Here is a 19313-nt window from a genome sequence, read left to right as displayed (position 1 = left end):
ATCATTTACTGCAATGGACCAAAAACGCCACTCCACATAAAACACACACACACACACACACACACACACTTTCACACATGCACACAGAGATACACACAGACTCACAAACAGATACACACATACATATGCTTTCAAAATCCTCAATATTTCCCATATGTACAGTGTTGGTTTTTAAATATATACACACACAAATACACATGTGTTTGAAAATGACTAAACAAAATACCTCAGAGTTCATTTTCTTTCCACGGAAATCTTTAGTAAAAGGCGAAAGATTTATACGATTTGGAGAGAAACCAGAGTATAAAGAGTTCATTTTCTTAAAATCTATTTCTTTCTCCTTTTGTTTGCAAAGGTCATTAGTCAGAATTGCATCTTGTAATATTCTGTCATTGTGCCCTGGAGAACGTCTCCTCTGAGTGTCATGTTGCTCTAGTGCCACCTAGAGAATCGAGTATGAACAAAGAAAATTTAGAATATAATGAAAATTTAAGTGTTAAACTTCTTAATTGATGTTTACTTACTCCCAAATTACTGGACTACAACTAGGAAGTGGCAGATAAAGTGCCTCAGTCTAAATTAAGAGAAAAACATGAACCCACCAATCGAATTTTGTCCCTGTTTGAACTAAACAATTCGTTAGATGTTAAATCCACCCAAAAATGAATTAGTAGATGATTGCTAAATGTTATAGAGGCTTCCTCCCTTAAAATATGTCACCCCACCATATCTTAATTAGTGAGTACCTACCGTGAACCTAACAACATTTTTAAAGATTAATAGCTGGAGAAGAGGCAAACTTTAAACTATTAGGAGCCAAAAACATTTACATGAAGCAGAAAGAGAAGCCAATTTCTAAATTTTTATTCAAATTATATACTATGAAAGGGTTATGCATTCATAGAGTTACCTGTTGCATTCAGTTCCAATTGATTCTAATACCCACTGAGGTGAGCAGATAAAAACAATGAGTAACATTGACCAATTTCCTACACCAAAATGAAAAACTAGAAAGTGCTTGTACCCTAACAACAGAAGGTCTCATCGTGCAGGATGTGGTTCTCTTAATAGGCAGGTGAGTTGATTTCATGACCCCATCCTCTACCTCAATGTAGACTCGGAAGTCAATTACACAGAGGTCCCAAGGCAGAGTCCATCTCTCACCTCGGCCTTAGTGAGTAGCCATACAAAACTCCAAATTTTGAACCACTGAGAATGATGAGTCCTTTCACACGAGTCTGACTCAGTGGTCAGCATTTGTACTGTGTTCATAATTTCAACTGTTTAATCGTCTGATTCAATAACTGATGGTACCTTCTTTATCATGTAAGGAAGTTAAAACAATGAAGAAGGAAACAATATTCAGGACTTTTTTTTTTTTTGCCTCAGTTCCAAGAATAAAATTGACTTACAAGTAACTATAGATTCTAACAATATTTAAAGTTTTGTAAGCAGTTCAAATGTGATGAAAATAATATTCAATTATGACCTATTGACTCTTAAAAAGCTAGCTTGAAAGTTAATTTCAATGGGCCATGTTACGTTATTGATGCATTAAAAACGACATTATTCTAGAAATTTAAAAGTAAATTTTCACATACATGACAGTGGTTCTTTTCACTTCCATCAAGCCTCACTTGCTCTTTCTGTGATTTCATGCTTAAATGTAGTTCTATAGATAAATCTATATATTAGATAAAATGAACTACTCAGGATATTTAGATAAAAACTATAATCTCTATAGAAACAAAATAACTTGTTATCAATTGAGACTTTAAATTAAGCTTAATCTTTGACTGAACATTGACTTAAAAAATACTTGTGATTATCTAAAACTTCAACAAACCATTTGGAAAATAACAAATGTCACAAAGCTGAAGGCATATAAACATGTCAAAATCCATTCACAAATTCATTCACCCAACTTCAATGAAAATACAGTCAGAAACAGAACAAAACAAATAAATACCGGACAGACATATCTAGTCATGATGTACTCTGTTGTCTACCTCCTAAGAGTACCTTTGAACAGCACCCTAAGATTCAACTGCAACATCGTTCACAGTTTCCAGAATTTGTGTTACTGTTTACGCCTTTGTAAGTGTACACCTTTCCTCATATCTGAAATGTTTTCCTCTACTATTCTGACAAATTTCCTTTAATCTTTGAGGATTCAGCAATGGGCTTTAAGGAAGAACCAAGATAAGAGGGGACAAACTATGTGGACACAGCTGCGAAGGAAGTACAATGCAGCAAATTCTCAGCAAAATCCATTACGGCTGGAAATGTCCACTCTGAGATACATAAAGCTATAGAAAATCCAAGAAATATTTTAATATTTGGTTTCAGAAGGTGCTTTTTCAGTTACACTGAATAGAGTTATAACTGATACTTGGGAATTAACTCAGGGCTATAAAACTAAAGCTAAGAAACCACGTGTCCTCTCAGTAATCAATCTTTAGATCTCTGCCTATGTTTCCAATCTGCTCCCAACGTTCTACATATAATCCCCCTGCCCACTCCCCGTGTAGGCTAACTGTTACTCTAAAGGAAATCATGCTGTCAACTCATTGTCTTTCTTATTTTACGTATATGTTACTGTAGTTACAGGAAGAATGCAAATGTCTTGCTGAAAGGTATTCCGTTTGTGTATCTGTTGAATAAATGGAGTGAATATAAAGTAGAGTTTGCCACAAAATGACTTTTGGAAAGTCAGAAAACTATGGTGAAGCCACACAGAGGTGGTCTAGGGTTAAACTCTTTCTGTTTCTTTTTTTTTTATGTTCTTTGCTGTCTCTGTTTCCTGGTAGCTGTGATTCACACAAGTCACAGAGCCTATAATATCCTAATAGAAACACACCTCCAATATGAGTCTTTTCTTTATCTACTAAGATCATGTGTCCAAACTCTGTGGATGCTGACAGATTTTGCGTCATTGAGTGTGATGCAAATGGACATTGATCATCAACTTTCCAATCCCTGGATCTTTCACGAGTGTCATAACTGAAGCTCAAAGCAGTAGGATCCCATTCTGAAGAATCTGAAGTTTTCATTGAGTAAAATGGAAATGATAACACAAATTTGACAATCGTGTAAAACTTCCTTCTTCAGATAAGCAGTCCCATGTCCTCCCTTTCCCAAAACACGCTACTCCTTCATTGCACATGTTACTTTAGGTGTCTTATACTTGCCATTCACATAGATAAGTTCAATTAAGTGTTGCCACTCAGCAATTTCTGTTACATAATTTGTTTCAGGTCAGAGCTTTGCTTCTTAATAGTTAAGATTGTTCAGGGTATGAATTTCTTTGTTATTATCAAAAGTTATGTCCAACCACCTATTTTAAGTTTAAATATGCATGTAAAACATGGGTTTAAAAAACTTTTAATGAATGGTACCACTTCAAATAAGAGACCACTTATTCCAAGGAAATGGTCTTTTCTAAATGCACAAATATCTTCAGAATTCATCCTTTAAGCCTCAAGTAAACAGAACTTCATATGACAAAGGACAGCCTTGGGTGATCTTACTGCTACCAAGGAAATATAGGATCAGATTAGGTCCAAACTAGCTACCTCCAAAGGGTACAGAGTGTCACAAGACAGAAAGGGAATATATAACAAAATTATTTTCCTTTTATAGAAAACAAAACTCTCAGATTAAGTTTTTAAGACAAGGGCAAGACAAAAGAAACGACTATAGAGGTGAAGCTTTAAAGCCTGTTTCTTCATGAGGAGTAGCTTCATCATGTCACATCCATGAACACCGTATGGGGCTTCCAAAGGTAGTTCTCAATGTCACATGAGAGTCCCTGAAGTCCCAAGATGTATGAGTTCAGGGGCCTGAAGAGGTCAAAACTACCTTCTCAGGAATACTAAATGTTATTTGCCACTTTCACTCTCATTCTCTTGATCAGTGTCCCATAGAGTGTTCCACAGCCATGGTAACATCATAGCTCTAGTGGTTACTGGGTCATCTCTCTAAGGGCGGATGGAATGTGCATGATGGGTGTGCTTGCACTTTAAATTTTTCTGTTATAATTTCTAATATTGTAAATATCGTGTTTCCCCGAAAATCACACCTAACTGGACAATCAGTTCTAATGCGTCTTTTGGAGCAAAAATTAATGTAAGACCTCGTCTTATTTTACTAAATTATAAACCAGGTCTTATCGAACATAAAATAAGACCAGGTCTTACATTGATTTTTGCTCCAAAAGATGCAGTATAGCTGATTGTCTGGCTAGGCCTTATTTTTGGGGAAACAGAGTATCAACAGATACTCCCAACTTACACAAAATTCTTTGGCATTCTCAATAATTCTTTCTGTTTTTTGTTTTTTTAAATTCTTAATAGTATAAAAGGACCCTAAGGCCCAAAACTTTCAGAATTACAGTTTTCGAAGATTGTGTCTACCAACTATTCATTGTGATTAATTACTCCCACCACTTTAAATAATCAAAGACACCATAAGCGTGCTTGCCTGCACACACACACATAGTCTGCTAATCAGAACATCAGGTTGGCTTAACGTCATTCGTGTAACACTAACATGACGTCAAGTTAAACCATAGTCGACATGTTAGCAAATTAGGTAAAGGGCAACATTCAAATGAGCATTTCAGAATACTGGAAAATTCTCCGTGTGTGATAATTAACTACTGGGAAAGCCGATTAAATAAGGAATTCCAAACTGGGAAATTTAGGGTGTCAAAACAGAAGTAGAAACATCTCAATTAAAGCACACATTTTTTGAATGTCTTTTTCTTATTCTTGTAAACATCTTTTTTTCTCAAATATGGATACAAACAATGACATCTATACTATTTACATCAAATCCATCAATTACATTTGTAAAATGAAAAAAACACACACAAAGGAATGAGTAAGAAGACTGAGCATGTCAGAGATAATATTTTTTATCTGAAGACTGGATCAATGGGAAACCTGAGGATAGAATCAACAGCATATCTTGACTGCAATACATCAGAAACATTTATACCATCATGCTACAAGTATTTATCATGTTCTTCAATTTTTCCTGTAATTCAGCAAGTACACAGTTGTGAGGAGAGTTCTGTTGAATGCATAATGCATTTGTCAACAGATGAAGTGTTATGAATCGATCAACTGGGATATGCAATGACAGAATATCAATTCATAAAAATATTCATTACTTTCCACACCAATGTGGCCTACTAGTATGCCTATACTTCTCGTATCCTCTACTTTACAAACATCGCAAAGTTTCTTGATCTGCTCATGTAAGAAGCTGTATCAAAATCCTCTAAGAAATGATGTAGAATGAACCTTCAACATGAAATATGATATTAAACAGAAAAAAATAATTTAACAGCCACAGAAATATTAGATATAAAAAATAATTTATATTTCAAATTCCGTGTAACATTTACTGAAAACAACAATTTTAGAACTTATGGAATGAATTCTCTAATTTCTTTTGTTTCCAAACTTAGTTTCCTTTGGTATCTCATGCTGACTTTAAGGACTTTTATGAAATGGCCATCTTATCAAAGACAAATGGCTCAGCGAGAAGGGTCTCCCGCACGAAAAATGGCGCAGCGAGCAGGGTCTCCCGCACAACACCCTGCATGACAGTAATGTCAGGGTGACCATCATAGTTGAGCCAAAGATGCTTATTTTGTAACACTCTCAGCTACAATATTGACTCCGCCTCTCACCTTCCCAGGAAGTGAAACTCTCCATGTCATCTTAAGATCTCGCATTTACTTAACTATAATTTGCCACATTCTCCTGCTTCCTGTTCTCAGGAGCTGCGTTTTTCTCTATTCAGCCTTGATTCACACTCCACAACCTGGAAATTTTTCTCCTATAAAATATTCATTACGTTGTGGCAGAAAATCATCTCTTACGGTTTTATTACCTCAAATACAATTGAGAGAAGCTTCTTCACGCTGGAGGATTAAATCACCTTTCCTCTAGAGTTAAATAGCTTGGGAATTTCTGGTCAAAATAGCAGAGCAGGTAAACACTGTGCTCACCTCTCAGGACCACATCAATTACAACTAAACCAAGAAAAACATTGTTCAGAATCATCTGAATTCCAGCTGTACCGAAAGCCCTGCCCCTACAAATATACACAAGAAGCCAACTTGAGACTAGTTAAAGAGGTAGAAACCAGAAACATGGAATGGGCTGTTCCAACACTTGAATGTGACCATTAAAAATTCGGAGGTATATCTCAACTGCAGTTTCCCTCCCCAGAGGTGGGAGGTGTCCCAGCCGCTCCCCATCCCAGGGCTCCAATGCTGGGGAGAGAAGTCCCCAGACTTCTGGCTGTGAAGACCAGGGGAGATTATGACTGAGTGTGATAGAGGGCGGCTGCACTGCCAGGCACGCCTCTTAAAGGGAACACATATGGACTTACCCACCAACGGAATCACTGGCTCTGAGCTCCAGCACTGGAATAGCAGCTCAGAAGGTACCAGGAACATATGGGGAGGAACCGAGTTTTCTGGCTTCAGATTGAAGGCTGAAGGGGCTGCTTTCTCCTGGACCGAAGAGCAGGTGAAAGCGATTATTAGTTTGTTGAGCCCTCCCCCTCCCTGCATGCAGACGCACACAGACGTCTCACCTGAGTCTCATCAAACTGGCTAATGCCGTTCATTTGCCCTGGTGATTGTGAAGCCCTGCCGTACCCAAATTTCAGGCACACCCAAACCGCTTTTCCATTAAAATGGCCTACTTTCACTCATGCTAGGACATTCCTAAAATCTCTCATATGTTCACAAAACCCAAACAAGCAACATCTGGCTTCAGCATGACCCTTATCAGTGCCTGAGCGGCCCTAAGCCCGGCATTGGTGGCAGCTGGCCTCAGTTCAGAGCTTGGCCTCTCAAGGCAACTCCAAGTACAGTGCAGGTGGCAGCCATCTGCGGATTAATGGGAGTCTCATGCCCGGTGCCGTCAGGCAGGGCACAGACTGCAGCTGAACCTGGTCTGCAATGAGGCCTTCTTCAGAAGGCCCTGGGGCTGGCAGGCCCAGTTACCAGCTTTAAACAGAGCCAGAGCATTACACAGCCATCTCCAAGGATGACAAATCTAAAGGGCTGATCTGACAGGCAGCTGAACCCCCACTAAACTGAATTGTGCTCTGTAGGGTCAGCCCCCACACGACAGCTCCTATACTGTAGTCACAGCCAGTCCTCACAGCCAGTCAATCTTTCTCATTGACTTGTAAGCAGTGATCAAGTCTCAACTACAAGAGGTAGGTACACGTATGGCACACAGGGGACACACCTGAAACACCCAGCTCTGGTGACCAAGGAGTCTGCACCACTGGGTCCCACAGGACACCTACTACGTAAGCCTACTCTGCTAAGACTGGGAGGCATAGCAGCCTTACATAGAAACAAACATAGGGGGGCAACCAAAATGGGGAGACAAAGAAATATTTGGTAAATGAAAGAACAGACAAAGGTCCAGAAAAAGACTTAAACAAAACGAACACAAGAAATCTACCAGATGTAGAATTCAAATCACTGGTTATAAGGATGCTCAATGTTCTCAGGGAGAACTTCAACAAAGAGGTAGAAAACATAAAAACGCAGAGAGAAAACATAAAAAAGAACTTATCATAAATAATGACTATAATAACTGTCGTGCGCGGAGGCCTTCTCGCCGCGCCATCTTTCAGGCGGGGCGGACTGTGGGGGTCTCTGCTCCTGCTCCCCACACAAGAACGCAGGATATGGTGAGGCCTAAAAGGAACACCCACGGAGCCATAGGTAGGGGAGTCATACCATTATGGTCTCACTGGAGGCCATATAGACATATATGTCTACATATATACATATATGTGTGTGTGTGTATATATATATATTTACAAGTGACAAGTGTTATCTACCTTCTACACATCATGGCACACATAGAAAATATTTGTATTCATACAGCGAACACTGGGGTAACTAGAAAAGGTACTGATCCCCTGACAGCTCAGTAGTATGTAATGGGTCACCTGATGGGTGGGAAGCTCTGATTAGGTCATTTTATTCAAAGTACTGGACAACACATTGTTTTTTGTGTATGCATTTACTGGAGGTTTATTTAAATTTTTCAAGAAAAACAAACTAAAAGAAAATTCCTTTGTCCTCTAAATTCAGTGTTCTCTTATTTAACAGCATCATCTGAATATCTATTAATAACATATCATAGATGAATAGCTTGATATAATGTTTTTACCATTGTTTTCTCTTATAGCTTGCTGTATTCCATCACAGTCAGGAGACAGAAAAGAGAATATTTGGGACTATATCAAACTGAAAAGTTTTTTCACGGGAATCTTAACCATAAATAAAACAAAAACGCATCCTACTGAGTGGGACAAGGTATTTTCCAATGATATATCTCATAAGGGGTTAATGCCATAATTTACTTAAAAACTCAACTCAGTACCAAAAAAACTATTAAAAAATGGGCAGAGGACATCAAGAAATATTTCTCCAAAGTGGACATATACCATGTGTCAGTGAAACCATATGTTTCTCTACTTTTTCTGTCTGGCTTATTTTGCTTCGCATTATAATCTCAAATTCCATCCATGTTGTCACAAATGGTTCTATTTCATCTTTTCTTACCACCAAATAGTATTCCATTGTGGATATATACCACAACTTCTTTCTCCGTTCATCTATCGAAGGACATTTTGGTTGTTTCCTTGTCTTGGCCACTATAAATACAACTGCAATGAACATTGGAGCACACATGTCTTTATGGATAAATGTTTTCAGAATTTTGGGGTAGATACCCAGGAGAGGGAGTGCCAAAAACAAACGAACAAGACAAACAAATGAGAAACAAAAACTCATAGACACAGACAATAGTTTAGTGGTTACGAGAGGGCAAGGGGGGGGATGGTAGATGAGGTTAAAGGGGATCAAATATATGATGATGGAAGGAGAACTGACTCTCGGTGGTGAACACACAATGTGATTTATAGATGATGTAATACAGAATTGTTCACCTGAAATCTATGTAACTTTACTAACAATTGTCACCCCAAAAAACTTTAATTAAAATAAAAGAACAAAAAGAAAAGATCAAAACATTTTCAAGTTAAAAAAAAAAGTGGACATAAAGATGGCAAACAGACAGACATAAGAAAACATGCTCAACATCACTAATCATTAGATAAATGCAAATAAAAACCACAATGAGATACCACCCCACACCTATCAGAATAGCTATCATCAATAAATCAACAAACAACAAGTGTTGGCAAGGATTTGGAGAAAAGAGAACACTGTGCATTGTTGATGGGGTTGCAAATTGGTGCAGCCACTATGGAAAACAGTATGGAAGGACCTCAAAAAATTGAAAATGGCACTGCTTTATGACCGAGCAATTACATTCCTGAGTATCTGTCCTAAAAAATACAAAACTCTAATTTGAAAAAAAATGCACCCCTATGTTTAGTGCAGCACTATTTACATCAGCCAAGATACGGAAAAAACTGAAATGCCAATCAATATATGGTTGGATAAAGAAACTGTTGTACATTTGTACTATGGATTATTATTTGGCTATAAAATAGAATTAAATATTACCATTTGCAACAACATGAATGGACCTTGTAAATATTGTGCTAAGTTAAATAACTCAGACTTAGAAAAAACACATACCATATGATCTCAATTACATGTGGAACCTAAAGAACAGAATAAATGAGCAAACAAAACAGAAATAGACTCAGAGATATAGGGGAAAAAATGTTGGTTGCTCAATGGTGGGGAGGAGAGAATGGCAAGAAGGTGAAGGAATCAGAAAGAACAAATTAGGAGACTCAATATAGTCGTGAGTATATGAAACAAGAGTATGAGGAATATAATCAACAATGTTGTCAAGATTACGTAAGGTGCCAGGTGGGCACTGGCCTTCTCAGTGGGATCACTGGGAGCCTGTGCCGATGCCTGAACACTACGGTGGACACTGAAGCTGAGGTAGAATGATTAGTGGACATCTCACCTATAATTAAATACATATACATATACATACATATATGTTGTGACAGAGGGAGAAGTGCAGCATAAGGAAGACAGCGAATGGTATAGTAACAGCTATATAAGCTGTCAGAGTGGTAGTAGCTTGGGGAAGGGAGGCTATCGCTTTGTGAGGGGTGTAAATGTCTAACTGTTACATTTCTTTGTACACCTGAAACTAATAAAAATAATGATTTTTGTAAAAAAGAGGACCACAATAAATAAGATCTTCATTTTTCTCCACACATGATACAGGATGAAGTAGCAAATCCCTGGCAGTATTAAAATCTTGCCTAATAGTAACGTATACTGCAAATCAATCTTGCATCAAAGTCATAAATCCTGACAATGTAGCTAATATAAGAATGGCCCAAAACGGTTACAAAATGCTCATTCCAAGTACTTGTGGTAAAAACTAGGTGAATTAATTTATTCTGCACTTATTGCAACCAAAGTTCCTAACATCTTTACATTTGCTTTAGGAAATTGTAGAAATTGACCTTTCAATCTTTGCTAATGAGAACAATTTTACTTAATGGATTGCTGTTCTAGTTGGTTGGCACAGAAGGAAAAGTAAAGGGAGTTAAGGAAGTAGAGTCGGTATATAAAAATGTCTCTTAAAAAAACAAAACTGTGCTATTACGGAGAGCAGAGGAAAGGGCAAGTACCTGGTGGGGACTGTGAGGCCTGAGTATTGTTTCTGCAGCTGAATAGAAAGGAACAGTCATGGACGATCAACAGAACACAGAGCTTCACCCAACACATCTTCGGTATTAATTTGACAGGGAGAAGCTGAGAAAAGGGAATACTGGAAAACAAACAAACAAACAAACAAATTGAGGTCCATCATGAGAAATGAGGTTATAAGAGAGAATGCAGCATCTCTAAATAACTTCAAGTCCCTAGGGACACCATATTTCAGGGTGCCACAAGAACTTAAAATGAAATTCCGTATTGCTGACATCAATCCTGAAAACAGTATAGATGCCTCAAAAGGGAATATGTCCATTGTCCAAACATGGGCATAGATGGATTCTGTCCACCAGTGAGCTCAGCATCGACAACATGCAAAACGCTAACTGCATTGCTGGAGGCGGGGTGTGTAAATGTTCAGGAAAAGAACCCAACGTCACCAAGCCCCAGTTTGTGGTCACTTAGTACAAATTGTGTACATTCGGCTTTAATTCTTTTTTTTTTTGAGATAGCTCTAGATCAGCAATTCAAAGAACTGGGATTCAAGCAGAGAAGAGGTCACAAACTATGCCCCAAAGGCCAAATCTAGCTAGATGGGGTTTTTTTTTAAATAAAGTAGTATTGGACTAGAGCCATCCTCATTTATTTATCATTATTGAAGAGAATGCTGTTCCTCTCTCTCTCTTCCTCATCTCTTGGGAAGGCCAGCTGTACTGCTGTTAGAAGAGGTCCATGTGGTAGAAACTAAGGAAATAAGCCTTCTGTCAACATCCAATTAGAAACAGAGACCTCCAATCATAAGACGTGTGAATGAGCCTTCTTCAAAATTGATTCTCCAGAACTGGTCAGGACTTACCATGACTGAAGCTCTGCCCAACGTTTTACCTGCAACTTCAAAAAGACCCTGAGCCATATCCCTCCCGCTAAGTCTCTCTAATATCCCTGACCTTCAGATATTATTTATTAGAAGTTTTGTGTATTTTCAGCTACTATGTCAAAGTTTTTATTTTTTATGACTCATGTTCACCATCCTTACAAATGAATAAAAGCTGACTCATTTCCATGTCCAATCTTTTCCCCAAATCACTGATTATTTCTCAAGTTGATGAGAATAAAACAAGTTAAGACATAAATCGAAGTTCCTTCAGACCCCTTTTTCCTTTACTTTATCTTCCACACTCACAGAAATTATGTTATTATAGTATGAGTTTTGTCTAACTTCATTCCTTGTGAAAAATCATTTCATAGCTCTCTATTGTGTGTATATGAAAATTCAGCCTCCATGCCAGCCTCCATCTGTGGTTTGACTCCATCCCTTTCCCATTTATCATTCTCCCTAACCACAGCATTCCCAGGTTACATTTTTGCTTGATTGTAAACTCCCTGAGTAAATGTACATAATGTCATTCATCACTATAGTTTTCAGGACTCAGTACAGAGGTTGAATAATGGTTGGTGCTCAATAAATTCTGTCTGCTTGCCAAAAATACTCTATCTTGATCCTGCCAAATTGTGTCCCTATCTACCTTAAACAACTATTATCTGATCACCACTTTCAAGTCACCTCTTTCCCGATCTAATCTTATTGTAACAATATTAGGTGCTCCTTACATAATTTTTATAACACTTATAGCATGTTATAATATTTACCTTTAAGTCTTTCCTACTGCATCTAGGATGGAGGTCGGATTCAATTTGTTGACTTTAATAATTACTGAATCAAAGTGAGATCCTTTGCCCCATACTCTAAGAATTTGGATCTAAAGAGCAAAGTCATATTGTGTCCTGGGTCTCCTTATGCCAGTCCTTACCCCCTCACTTAGGAGCAACGCTCCACTTTATCTGTCTTCACTCTTTGCTTCTGAGTTGAGCCAGGCTACAGAATAGTGTTTCTCCCTATGGCATAACTTCTTAGTTTTGACTGGTGACCTTCTGTGCACCTCTGTAAGACCATATCTCTGTCATAACCACGAACATAGGAAACAAACCCACTTACATTTTCACTCACACCATCATCACAGGTTAGAGAACTCTATAGAGAATCAAAGTTGTCTCAGCCCATGCCCCTGACTCCCAAGAACTGATCTCTGCTTGGGTTCATCTCAGTCCCTGTGCTTCACTGACCTGCTTTAATGACACATGTGTAGCTGCATTAAAGATGAGCTGGTTAGTTCCTTGGACAATAGGCTGTCCGGGCTTGCTCATTGCAGGAGTCAGCAACATAGAAGAGCTTATGTTTAACCATACAGAGGAGGGAGAGAACCACTTTCTCATGTCCTTTATCCTCTTGATCCATCTGTTCTGAGCTGTGTCAAGCACAGAACATCATGCGTCACCATTAAGTTATTTCAAAATTTGACTAACAAGTCTTCAGCAAGGCATTTTTAAAAAATTTATTGGGGTGACAATTGTTAGTAAAATTACATAGATTTCAGATGTACAATTCTGTATTACATCATCTATAAATCCCATTGTGTGTTCACCACCCAGAGTCAGTTCTCCTTCCATCACCATATATTTGATCCCCCTTACCCTCTGGTAACCACTAAACTATTGTCTGTGTCTATGAGTTTTTGTTTCTCATTTGTTTGTCTTGTTCTTTTGTTGTTTTTGGTTTATATACCTCATATCAGTGAAATCATATGGTTCTCTGCTTTTTCTGTCTGACTTATTTCGCTTAGCATCATACTCTCAAGATCCATCCATGTTGTCACAAATGTTCCTGTATCATCTTTTCTTACCACCAAATAGTATTACATTATGTATATATACCACAACTTCTTAATCCATTCATCTATCAAAAGACATCTTGGTTGTTTCCATGTCTTGGCCACCATAAACAAAGCTGCAATGAACATTGGAGCATACGTGTCTTTATGTATAAATGTGTGTCAGGTCTTATGCTTAAGTCTTTGATCCATTTTGAATTAATTTTGGTACATGGTGACAGATAGCAGTCAAGTTTCATTCTTTTGCATGTGGCTATCCAATTCATCCAGCACCATTTATTGAAGAGGCTGTCTTTTCTCCAATGTATGTGTAAATGTAATTCTTAATTTTTGGACTTCCTAGTTAGTAGAAAATTGTGGAAAGAAAAACGAAATGCTGTGAAGGAAAAGCATAGACTCTCCTATCAAAAACTGGAGCTCGGGAGACGTCATCAAAATGGCAGCGTGAGGTGAGCCTCTGTAAAGCTCCCCTGGAATTTACAACAAATCGAACAACAATAACTTCACCAAGGACTCCCTGTACAGCAGACAGGCAAGATGAAGAGGCCCACTACCGAAGTCACCTACAGGAGTAAACAGAACTGCTGAAACACACGGGCTCTGAATCTGGAGCTGGAAGAGCTTTGGAACATCAAAAGCTCTCCACATACCCACCGGACACTGAGCCCTGTGACCTAGATGAACTATTAGCAGAGGAGAAGCCCGTCTCCCAGGGAATCCCCCCATTGTGTGAGAAGTTGGAATAGTGCAGAGAAAACATAGCACTACCGTGTGGAAGAAGAAAAATAAGTTGAAGTTGGAGAAATAATAAAACATTCTACCAACAAGTACTGGCAAACAAAAGAAAGACCGCTTTCTATCAACCTGTTGCACAAGTCACTCCTGTAGATGTCTAGGAAGAGAAATAGTAAACCAGTAATCGCCATGAATAACCAAGGCAACAAGATAGCTCAGAAAGAAAGTGAAAAATCTCCAGAGAAGGCACTTAAAGATACAGAAATATGTGACTTAAATGACAGAGAATTCAAGATTGCTGTGGGGAGCCATGGTTATAGCTAACTCTGAGCCTTAACAGAATGGCTCGGTTTATGCTTAACCTGTTTCCTCCCCCTGAGGCAATTGTCTCTGCCTGCACCTGGAGGGTGCAGGTACTGATCGACTCGTGGTGGCTGGCACGCCACAGATTGCAGTTCTGAAAAAACTCAACGAGATACAAGAAAACACAGATAGGCAGTTAAATGAACTCAGAAACTCAATCAAAGAACAGCATGAGCATTTTACGAAAGAGATTGAAATTTTTTAAAAAAACCAAATAGAATTTCTGGAAATTAAGAACTCAATAGAAGAAATTAAGAATGAAATAGCCAGCTTAGGTAGTAGAGTTGACCAGATGGAGGAAAGAATCGGTGACATCAAAGATAGAAACCTGGAAATGACACGGATGGAAGAAGAAAGAGACTTGAGACTTCAAAGAAATGAAAGAACTCTACAAGAACTTTCTGACTCCATCAGAAAGAGCAATATAAGAATAATGGGCATACCAGAAGGAGAAGAAAGAGAGAAGGGAACAGAGAATATATTCAAACAAATTGTCGATGAGAACTTCCCAAACTTGTGGACAGAACTGGACTCTCAAATCCAAGAAACACATAGAACAACTAATTACCTCAATCCCAACAGGCCTTCTCCAAGGCACATTGTATTGAAGCAGTCTAAAATCAATGACAAAGAAAGAATCCTCAAGGCAGCCAGAGAAAAGAAGACAGTAACTTACAAAGGAAAGCCCATTAGATTATCATCAGATTTTTTCAGCAGAAACTCTACAAGCCAGAAGGGAGTGGAACCAAATATTCAAACTATTGAAAGAGAGAAATCATGAGCCAAGAATAGTATATCCAGCAAAGATATCCTTTAGATACGAAGGAGGAATAAAGACCTTTCCAGACATACAGAAGCTGAGGGGATTTTCTAATACACGACCTGCACTACAAGAAATACTAAAGGAGGCTATTCGACCAGCATCAAGAGTCACAATTTGTGTCAACCAAAACATAAAAAGGAGGAGAGTAAAGGCCTGAACCGGAATATGGGAATGGAGAAAGTAAGCGTGCTGAAAAAAACGGAATACTCTAAATATCAAACTATCTTTTGCATAAACTTAAGGGTAACCACTCAAAAAAAATCCAGAACTGAAATATATACTGAAATAAAAGAAGAAACAGAGGGGAAAATCATAGAATACCACCACACAGAAATAATAGACAACAACAAAAAGGCAAAGAAACAATGGAGACACAGCCTTACCAGAAAACTAAAGATAGAACAATAGGAAATCCTCACATATCAATAACCACCCTAAATGTAAATGGACTGAACTCACCAATAAAAAGGCACAGAGTAGCAGATTGGATCAAAAAACTAAACCCAACCATATGCTGTCTCCAAGAGACAAATCTCAGCTACAAGGACAAGCATAGACTCAAAGTGAAAGGGTGGAAATTGACATTCCAAGCAAATGGTACCCAGAGAAAATCAGGTGTAGCCATAATGATATCAGATGAAACAGACTTCAAGGTGAAAAGATAACAAGAGACAAAGATGGACATTTCATAATGGTGAAGGGGACTGTACAACAAGAAGACATAACAGTCATCAATATTTATGCCCCCACGCAGGGACCACCGAAGTATACCAAGAAACTACTAACAGAACTAAAGGGAGAAATTGACCAAAACACGATTATAATAGGGGACTTACATACATCATTGACAGCACTGGAAAGATCATCCAAACAGAAAATAAATAACAAAATAGCAGCCCTAAATGACACATTAGATGAAATGGACATAATTGACATTTATAGAGCACTTCATCCTGAAACATCAGACTATACATTCTTTTCTAGTGTACATGGAACATTCTCAAGGATAGACCATACACTGGGATATAAAATCAATCAGCCTCAGGAAATTTAAGAAGATTGAAATCATACCAAGCATATTCTCTGATCACAAGGCTTTGAAATTGGATATCAACTGCAAAAAGAAAGCAGTAAGAAACACAAATACATGGAGATTAAACAACATACTTTTAAAGAACGACTGGGTCAAAGAAGAAATTAGAGGAGAGATCGAAAGATACATAGAAACAAATGACAATGAAAATACATCCTACCAAATCTTTGGGACACAGTGAAAGCAGTTTTAAGAGGGAAATTTATATCAGTACAGGCCTATCTCAAGAAACAAGAAAACTCCCAAATAAATAACCTCATGTTACACCTTAAAGAACTAGAAAAAGAAGAACAAGTAAAACCCAAGGTCAGCAGAAGAAAGGAAATAACAAAAACCAGAGCAGAACTAAATGAAATAGAGAACAAAAAGACAATAGAAAAAATTAATGTGACAAAGAGCTGGTTCTTTGAAAAGATTAACAAAATTGACAAACCCTTGGCTAGACTCACTAAGATAAAAAGAGAGAAGACACTAATTAACAAAATCAGAAACGAAAAAGGGGACGTTATCATGGACACCACAGAAATACAAGGATCATCCAAGAATACTATGAAGGACTATATGCCACCAAATTCAATCACCTAGAAGAAATGGACAAGTTCTTAGAAACATATAGCCTTCCAAGGCTGAACCATAAAGAACTGGAAAATCTAAACAGGCTGATCACCAGTAATGAAATCGAATCAGTCATTCCAAACCTTCCCAAAAGTAAAAGTCCGGGACCAGATGGCTTCACTAGTGAATTCTACCAAACCTTCAAAGAGGATCTAATACCAATCCTGCACACACTCTTCCAAAAAATTGAAGAAGAGACAGTACTCCCTAACTCATTTTTTAGGGAGGCTAACATTACCCTGATACCAAAACCTGGTAAGGACAACACAAAAAAGAAAACTACAGACCAATATCGCTGATGAATACAGATGCAAAAATCCTAAATAAAATTCTAGCAAATCGAATACAACAATGCATTAAAAAGATTATTCATCACGACCAAGTGGGGTTCATCCCCGGGGCACAAGGATGGTTCAACATACGCAAATCCATCAATGTGATACATCACATAAACAAAATAAAGGACAAAAATCATATGATTACATCAATTGATGCAGAAAAAGCATTTGACAAGATACAACATCCATTTATGATTAAAACACTTAATAAAATAGGTATAGAAGGAAAATACCTTAACATAATAAAGGCCATATATGACAAACCCTCAGCTAATCTCATAATTAAGGTGAAAAACTGAAGACTTTTGCTCTACATTCAGGAACATGACAGGGCTGTCCCCTATCACCTCTGCTTTTCAACATCGTGTTGGAAGTCCTTGCCAGAGCAATCAGGCAAGAGAAAGAAATAAAAAGCATCCAAATTGGGAATGAAGAAGTTAAATTATCACTCTTTGCAGATGACATGATGCTATATATAGAAAACCCTAAAGACTCCACCAAAAAGCTATTAGAAACAATCAACGAATACAGTAAAGTTGCTGGCTACAAAATCAACGCACAAAAGTCCATTGCCTTCCTATATACTAACAATGAAATCTCAGAAAAAGAAATACAAAAAACAATTCATTTTGCAATTGCAGCAAAAAGAATAAAATACCTAGGAACAAACTTAACCAAGGATGTGAAAGACCTATATCCTGAAAACTATAAGACTTTTTTGAAAGAAATCGAAGAAGACACAAAGGAATGGAAAGACATTCCGTGCTCATGGATTGGAAGAATCAACATAGTTAAAATGGTCATATTACCCAAAGCAGTATACAGATTTAATGCAATCCCCATCAAAATCCCAATGGCATTTTTTAAAGAAATAGAACAAAAAATCATCAGATTTGTTTGGAACCACAAAAGACCCCAAATAACCAAAGCAATCTTAAGAAAAAAGAACAATGATGGAGGTATCACACTCCCTGACTTTAGCTTTACTACAGGGCTATAATAATCAAAACAGCATGGTATTGGCAGAAAAACAGACACATAGACCAATGGAATAGAATTGAGAACCCAGAAATAAAACCACATAAATATGGACAGATAATTTTTGACAAAGAAGCTAAAAACATACAATGGAGCAAAGACAGCCTCTTCAATAAATGGTGCTGGGAGAATTGGATAGCCACATGCAAAAGAATGAAACTGGACTGCTATCTGTCACCATGTACCAAAATTAATTCAAAATGGATCAAAGACTTAAGCATAAGACCTGACACAATAAACTGCATAGAAGAAAACATAGGTACTAAACTTACTGACCTTGGGTTCAAAGAGCATTTTATGAATTTGACTCCAAAGGCAATGGAAGTAAAAGCTAAAATAAACAAATGGGACTATATGAAAGTTAAAAGCTTCTGCACAGCAAAGGAAACCATCGACAAAGAGGCAACCAACTGAATGGGAGAAAAGTTTTTGCAAACAGCACCTCCGATAAGGGGCTAATAAGCAAAATAAACAAGGAACTCCTGCAACTTAACAACAACAACAAACAAACAACCCAATTGAAAAACGGGCAGAGGATCTGAAGAGGCATTTCTCCAAAGAGGACATACAAATGGCAAACAGACATATGAAAAAATGTTCAGCATCACTAATTATCAGAGAAATGCAAATGAAAACCACAATGAGATATCACCTCACCCCAGTTAGAATGGCTACCATCAACAAGACAAATAGTAACAAGTGTTGGAGAGGCTGTAGAGAAAAAGGAACCCTCATACACTGTTGGTGGGAATGCAGACTGGTGCAGCTGCTATGGAAGGCAGTGTGGAGGTTCCTCAAAAATTTTTGAATAGAATTATCTTATCACTCAGCAATCCCTCTCCTGGGTATCTACCCCAAAATTCTGAAA

General features: G+C 37.8%; 2 pseudogenes; both read right to left on the bottom strand.

Moving 5' to 3' along the window:
* Nucleotides 1-13368, bottom strand: part of LOC141572651 (testis-specific Y-encoded-like protein 4) — a 33299-nt pseudogene extending 19931 nt beyond the window's left edge.
* On the bottom strand, nucleotides 184-305 carry LOC141573001 (U5 spliceosomal RNA; annotated as a pseudogene).
* Nucleotides 13369-19313: the final 5945 nt, after the last annotated feature.

This window comes from Rhinolophus sinicus, linkage group LG07, assembly GCF_036562045.2.
Source record: "Rhinolophus sinicus isolate RSC01 linkage group LG07, ASM3656204v1, whole genome shotgun sequence".
Classification (NCBI taxonomy): Eukaryota; Metazoa; Chordata; class Mammalia; order Chiroptera; family Rhinolophidae; genus Rhinolophus; species Rhinolophus sinicus.
This window is presented reverse-complemented; position numbering and strand designations above follow the sequence as displayed.